The sequence below is a fragment of the Myotis lucifugus genome, unplaced genomic scaffold, assembly GCF_000147115.1.
Source record: "Myotis lucifugus unplaced genomic scaffold, Myoluc2.0 scaffold_565, whole genome shotgun sequence".
Lineage (NCBI taxonomy): Eukaryota > Metazoa > Chordata > Mammalia > Chiroptera > Vespertilionidae > Myotis > Myotis lucifugus.
This window is the reverse complement of record NW_005871613.1, coordinates 345,757-353,303: the sequence shown is the minus strand read 5'-3', so window position 1 is coordinate 353,303 and position 7,547 is coordinate 345,757. Positions and strand designations below refer to the sequence as shown.

The following is a 7,547-nucleotide window of genomic DNA, read 5'->3' as shown; positions in this document are numbered from 1 at the left end:
TCACCAGGTCCACCGCGATGGCCTTCTGCTTGGGGGTGACCCGAGCAGCAGATGATCGCACTGCACTCGCAGGCCATGTCCATCATAGCTGATCTGCCTTTACGCGAGGAGACGCCCCCGTCCGGTGGGGGGAGGGGGCGCTTCGCAGGTGGTGCGGTCCTCCCAGGACAGCAGCTCCTCCCGGTGCAGGTGCGCTGCCCTCATCCCTCGGCACAAGGGAGGAGGCAGCCACTGCAACACGCCCATCTCTCAGATGGAGAGACTGAGGCCCAGGGGGTTGGGGCCACCTGCCTAAGGTCACCTCTGGGCTGGAACCGGGGCCTGCCTGAGCTCAGCACCCTCCCGCTTCACCCGTCTGCACCTGCCCCTTCTCGGAGGCTCAGAGGGCTTCCACGCTCCCAGGGATGGGCCCCTCTTCACTGGTGGGCCCCTCTTCACTGATCGTCCCCCGACTCGCTCAGGGAGCTGCTACTGACCTCAGCTGGCCCGTCATTCTCCCCAGGCGATCAGATCAGCATGAATCAGCCGGCCCGGGTTCCTGCCCAGGTGCCCGTGGATGGGTGTGTGGTTTCGGGGGGCCGTGCAATGGCCTAGGCGCCCTGGCTTTGGTTTGAGATGGCACGGTGGTGCATGCTGGTCTAGGTGGGGAAGCATTTGATATTTTTTATAAAAACTGACGAGTTTACTAGAGAAAGAAGTCCTGCTTAAAACCCTCGCTGGATTTTTTTTTTTAATAGAAAGCATAGAAATAGCACTGAACTTGACACAGAGTGTGCTGTAAACAGTACTGAGATAGCAGAACACTCCCCCGAGGGACTTGGGTTTATAATTTTGGGATCAGCGTGGACTCGTCTGCATCCCAGCGTGTTGGCGGAGCGGGGCGGTAAATTTGAAGAAGGGCTGCTAAGCGGGATCTCTGGGAGCCCTGGACTCAGTGAGCAGCCAGCGGTGGTTCTGAAGTCGAACATTCCCGAGGAAACCTGCACGTGCCAATGTGAAGCCCGACTTAGGGCTGTGCGGGCAGGGCCACCTTGCACAGCCACGCATCAGGGAGAGGAGGCTCCTCGGACGCAGGGACACATTCTCTGCTGTTGCCCGGGAGCCGCGCCGTCTGCTCACCCACCTGGGGGAACTGAGGGGGTTTATGGAAGACGCACGTGGAGAACAGCCTCTTGCTAAAGTTAGTGTCTCATCCAAAACCTCTTAGTCTCAGGCCTGGAGGGCGGTGACGTACGCTAGCTTCCCGTGCATTTCCTGGTGTCAGAGCGACCTGGTGTGTCCCCCAAGTCCTGGTTAGGCCCCTAGGCGGCGACAAGCCTTCTTACTTGTGTGTGTGCAGTTGGAGCGGCTCAGGTCCCTGGACTCCGGTGCACTCTTCCTCACGGGGGTAGGAGCCAAGACCCCCGCTCCCGCTCCTGCTCTGCTCCCTGGTGTAATGCGACCCCTTCTGCACACGCCTGGTTTCATTTGTGAGATGAAACCTGACAGTCTCACTAGGACAAATCCATGTATGCCTGTCTGTGTGATGTTTCCAGAATCATACAGTTGCTGGAAACGAGCTCTAAGTGTCCATCAGAACCTGCACCCACACGCAGACCCCACCGCTTGGACCTGCATGCTCAGTCTGTGAGGACGGGGGGCATTTTCTGGGCGAAGTCACAGGTGGCGCTGATGTGTCCCGGAGGCGGGGGACCAGGGCCTTAGCTTCACTGCTGAGGCATTTTCAAAGGTAGCTCCTAGCCGCTGGTGTGTGCAGTGGGTGGTTTTGGGCTCTGCCTGACGGCGGACTCGCGCTGAGAGCTCTGTCTCCATTCACAGTTTGTCCGGGCACAGGTGCGCTCTTTTCTGGGGCCAGGGCCACAGTGGACTGAAAGGAGCTCCTCCCGGGATTCATTGGACATTCTTGGGTGCAGATGAGCCAAACACAGCAATATATCCATCGTTGCAAGCTTTCTGAAAGCCACAGCTTTCAACTTTGAACAAGTCACTTACGTCTTCTGAGTCTCAGTTTCTTCATTTGTGAAATAAGAGTTGGATTGTAAGTTAGAGTGTTCTGCGTCTAAATTTCTGTGATTTCAGGTCTTCCCGGGCCTTCAGTTAAACATTCTGACCTAGTTGATTGGATCAAAGTGCTTGTGGCTTGATAATATCTCAGCAAATTGGTGACTTTTAGCCTGACCTGTTGACTGGTGACCTGTTTATCTTTTCCTTTATGTCACATTGTTTTTGAAAGGTAATTTCCTTTAAGTTTCTCATATTACAAACCTCTCCTTGAGAGGTTAGTGTTGTGTGTCATGTCAGTAGCTGCAGCCATGAAAGAAAGGATACTCCACATTCAAACCTGTAGCTTTTTGCTTTAAATATATACATATACAGTAGTAGTAGTAGTGTGTGTGTGTGTAACTAGTATATACTCAAGCACAGAGTTTTTTCCCTTCAGTGTTTAATATAATGTAGTTTGCATGAAATACTCATTTCCCCCCTATTTTAAGTTGGTCTGAAAGAGGTCTACCATCAGCAATTTTCTGATTTACTTTTTAAGCCTGTAGTTATTAGAAGTTAGTAACTTAATGTTTAATGTCTCTTTTTGTGGGGAGAATAAAAAATTGTATATACTAGTATAGATATATTCATTCATTCTCAGGATCTTGCTAATTTTTTCTTGCGCATGGCTAACTTTTGTTCTCTACAGGGAAGTAGCAAATGGTAACAATATTTTAAAAGATGGAATGAATTCAGATTGTCATCTAATGAGTAAAGTGCCTTAAAAGCCAAGGTTTGATCAAAAACAAACTACCATACTACGCTTGGTAGTGACGGGCCTAGCACTCACAGGTCACTGTGTAAGGATAATGGCAGTCAAGACCATGAAGTGTTTGAGTAACGAGGGACAAGTGTGCCCTTCTGTTGGGGATGGAACACAGTGGAGAGTGATGAGGAAGAACAAATGGAGTGACCTAGTGTCCGAGTCACTCAGACCCGGCTGCTTGGAGGGGCTCACAGAGCACAGTGACAGACGCGAAGTGTATCCATTCTAAGTGACACTGTGCTTTTATCAGTGTTTGACATACAAGTTGTTGAATGGATAGATGCTGAGCCTTATGTGTCCAGCAATACAATATTGTTATAATAAAGTTTATATTGAGTGCTTCTGAGCCAAACATTGTGCTAAGCATTTTACACGTAAGACCCTGTGAACTCTTCTCGCAGCCTTAAGAGATGAGATGAGACCAGAGATGAAGGAACTGAGGCCTAAAGTCACACTCAGCTGCTGAGCTGGGATTTAAAGCCTGTGGGTTGACTCCAGAGGCCCAACATTTAGTATTTCACTGTGTTACACTGCCTGCACTGCTCATCTCATAAACTAACACATACGTCAGTGATTCTTAATCTTTTTTTGGTGGGGAAAGGGGGCTCAGTTCCCCTCTAAAATCCAGGGAAGCTGTGGACCAAATATCCCTTCCCCACCACCAAGAACATTTGTAGAGATATGAAGTATTGGGTTTGGCTTCAGGAACTTCATAGACCCAGCTTGGAGCTCAGCCAATCACTCTAGATAGATTTTTGCTCTTAAAAATGGACTTGGGCTTTATTTAAAACAATCTTTTTTTTTTTTTTTAACTAGTAGGTAGAAGAGGCCCAAATCTTTTAAAGATGGGCCTATGTACTGCTTGCATTTCAAATCATCTTGTCAAACTTTCATATTGAAAGAGTCTTTACACCCCACAGGAGATTCATCTGTGGGTGCCACATTAAAAATCAGAAGTGGAGAACTCAGGTATATAACTTGATAAATGCGTGTCAGGCACGGCGTTCAGTCTGTGCCGGTACCTTTAGCACCGAGTAGAATTCCTTTGGTTTTTTCCCCCCCAAGGTTTATGCACTATTTTTTTCCTTTGAACCTCAAAGTGTATATAAAATATATATTTAATGTTTCTCGCCTTCATCCTTCTTCTTTTCCCTGGACCACTGGTTCTCAACCTTTACTGGGCATCAGAATCACCTGGAAGACCCCACTCCCTAAGTTTCTGACTCAGATCTGGGGCAAGGCCCAAGAATGGGCATTTCTACCAGGTTCCAGGTGATGCTGATGTTGCTGGTGTGAGGACCACATGTGAGAACCACGGTCCTAGACTATCAAACCCTACCTGTTTATTCCTGGATATTTCTGTTTTCGTCCTCTGGGTTTGAAACCTAAAGAAACCTCACAGTTTGCACATTTCTTTTTAGGGGAAGTTCTGTATGGTGACTTTTTGATACACACATGATATCCGTCTGGCCTGCATACTGTAGTATATAATTTTGTTCATGCTAACAAAAAGTCAAACATAAGACACATTATTTATAGAAGAATATACCTTACCAAGACTGAGCTCTGTCCCTGCAGGCGACCTTTGAAATAGGATACAAGCTTCGGCAAGTTGTCCATCAAGCTCCCTGATGGCAAAATTCTGAATGGAGAATCCGGAGCGCTCCTGCCCCAGCTTGTATGACCTTGAGAAGGACTACCTCTGAGACCATTGAAGTCACACGTGACTGCAGGCTTTGGCAGGTCTCGCCGGCAGCTGTTTCACTTACACACCAAGTAGTGTTTCCTACTCCCATCTCTGTCCTTCTGTGCATTGGGAGGAAGAGGGACTGGGAGCTGGCTTGCCCTTTTGGGTGCATTTGTGCTGAAGGCCACTTGGTTCACTTGCTGGAATGTTCCCCTAGGGAGCCGCCTCAGAGCCGCGCACGTTGGTATAATAGTGTCTCACTAGCAGCTTATCATCGGCTGCACTGTTAACATACTAACTGTATTATTACTGTACCAGTGTAATATTTCTGCTTTACATCTGCTACTCCTGTAATGGAATAGTCCATCTATGCCTAAACCTGTGTCTGAATTGCCTTTGAGTTTTTTCTAGTTAAAACCTGAGTATAGGAAACAAGTGTAGTGAAGAAATACCTGCTTTCATTTATACCCTTAGTTGTGTTTTGGGTTTGTTTTTGGGTAATTCTCACCTGAGGATATTTTTCCACTGATTATTTTTAGAGAGAGTTGAAGGGAGGGGGAGAGACAGAGAGAAACATCGATGTGAGAGAGACATCAATTGGTTACCTCCTGCACGCACCCCGACCAGGGCCGGGGATCGAGCCTGCAATTGAAGTCCTGACTGGAATCGAACCCAGGACCCTTCGTCCTTGGGCTGACACTCTACCCGCTGAGCCAAACCGGCTTGTTTGTTTATCACAGACGAGTGTGTGCAAAGTTATCTCAGGCGATATGCTCTGCAGTTGCCTGTTGTGTGGGATGCACAGACTGGACTCCTGGGGGTAGAAGGCCACACGCAGCACCCGCTTCCCAAGGTCTGGATAGTCAGCTGATGTTTCAGATAAGATACTTTCTGAAGGCCTTGTCGGTACCTGCCACTAGTGTTCACAAAGGTCTGTGTGGATCTTAACTGCGTCACGGCCCGTCACGCGTCTTGTCGAGGGCAGAGATCTGTGACACGTGTGTACAGGTCCTGCTAATGACAGGTCCACGTGGCAGGTACGCTGGAGTTCGTGTGTAATCCCGGGTGTCTGAGCCATCAGCCTGTGAACACCTACAGTGTGAAAACGAATTGACCTACGTTCCTTCTGTTTAGCCTCAGGATACTAAAGCCCAGAGCCCTCATCTTCTTCCTCGAACCTGCGTTTATTTTTGCCGAAAAGGCTGCTTGTGGAAGTGCAGTTACAGTGTGGCTGTAGGTGAGGGCATCACTTCAGACTATCGCAGGGGAGGTCTCGATCTGGGGGCAAGTTTCTTTTTCATTTGGCTTTTGAAGCAAGAACGTGGATTGACCCTGTTACACTCTGACAGGTGCTTCCGTGCCCACCCTCGGGGTGTGCACACCTTGGGCAGGGGTCTGCTCCCTTCAGGTCTCACCTCACTTCACTGACCAAGCGATTCTCCCCCATAGTCCCTCTATAGGGCAGGACTTTTTTTAAAAAAATATTTTTTTTTTATTGATTTCAGAGAGGAGGGGAGAGGGAAATAGAGATAGAAACATCAATAATGAGAGAGAAGCATCGATCGGCTGCCTCCTGCACGCCCCACACTGGGGAGCAAGCCCACAATCCGGGCATTGCATAGGTTGACGCTCAACCACTGAGCCACGCCAGCCTGGCCATAGGGCAGGATTTAACTAAGAGGATAAACACACAAAATATCACTAACGGCAGGAGGCCTTTGACCTGCCAGCATCACAGTGATGCTGATGATTGCCATTGCAGTTTTTAGCGTAGTGGGAAAGGCACTGAGGAGTCTTGTATTGGCATTGGACAAGAAGCCTGGTTTCCTGTGCCAGCACCTTTACCAGCTGGGCAGACTGCGAGAGCTCATCGTATTGTATCTGAATCTTACCCTCAGCTACTGCTCTTCGGGTAAAAGACCCAGCTAGGTTACTTGCAAGATGTCCATGTGACTCCCTGGCTAACGCACGGCTGACCTCAGGGTTCTGAAGATGAGAGGCTCCTGTTTAATTCCAGCTCGTTCCCTAGTCGAGTGACCGGCCAGGCAAGCGCTCCCTGTCTGAAGGGCCAGTCTGCCCCAGCACTGCACACACGTGTGCATGTGCCACTGAGGACCACGTGTTCATGCGTGGAGTGTGCTCCACGAGGAAGTCGAATGGCCTTGTCGTCTGGGCAAGAGATTCCCATTGTTAGAGAGTCACTCAGTCCCCTCGTTCGACAGTGGCCAGGACGCCACATTGAGGGGCTTATTTCCGGCCTTTCCGCGCTCAGGGCAATCAGGTGTGTAGAGTGTATGGGGCTCAGCGTTCATGCTCTGTAGGCAGCGCTGGGAGGCCGACCAGAGACGCTGATACTTGCTTCGCGGCAGACGCTGGGATGGGCCCAGTGTCGTCGGTGGGCTGGGTGCTCGCTGTCCTCGTGGCGCTCCCAGTCAGTGGTCAGCCCGTGCCTGAACACAGTGTGAACAAGCCGGAATGCATGTGTTTATATACTCACCAGAGGCCCGGTGCACCGATTCACACATGGGTGGGGTCCCTAATGGCTGCCGGCTGGGTACTGCCTCCCTTTCCCTGGCTGGCCCCGCCCCCTGGTTGAACTCGCAGAGGAACTCCGGGTGGAGGGGACAGTTTGCATACTACACTTTTATTATATAGGATACCTGACAGATATTTAACCCTTTGCACTTCGCTGTCCCCTCTCAGGGGACATCGGAATTCTAGCATATCACTCGGATGTCCCCTCTCAGGGGACATTGCAGTTTATTAGTGATTACGGGGAATTGAGTTATTTCAACGCAACTTTTTGAGACATGCATGTTTCCCTGAAGTTTTATCTTGAAATAGCACAAGAAATTAAATCAAAATATCGTAAAATTACTAAGATATATACAAGAAATGTCAGCGGGTTTTGTGTCGGATTAAACAATAAACTACATATTCCCGATGTGGGACAAAGAAAACGGGACTGCATTGTGTGTTCTAACAGGAAAACACCTGGTGGCAGGCGTCAAACCACGTATTACTGTCAAACATGCACTAATCAGCCTGCAG

General features: G+C 49.3%; 1 protein-coding gene across 1 annotated transcript in view; it reads left to right on the top strand.

Annotated features, from left to right (window-relative positions):
- Positions 1-2,212: 2,212 nt before the first annotated feature.
- The window catches only part of TSC1 (TSC complex subunit 1), a 34,118-nt gene continuing 28,783 nt past the window's right edge, over positions 2,213-7,547 (top strand). Inside the window, exon 1 of the mRNA XM_023745685.1 lies at positions 2,213-2,233. The gene's annotated coding sequence lies outside the window, so the exon portion shown is untranslated. The remainder of the gene's footprint in view (positions 2,234-7,547) is intronic.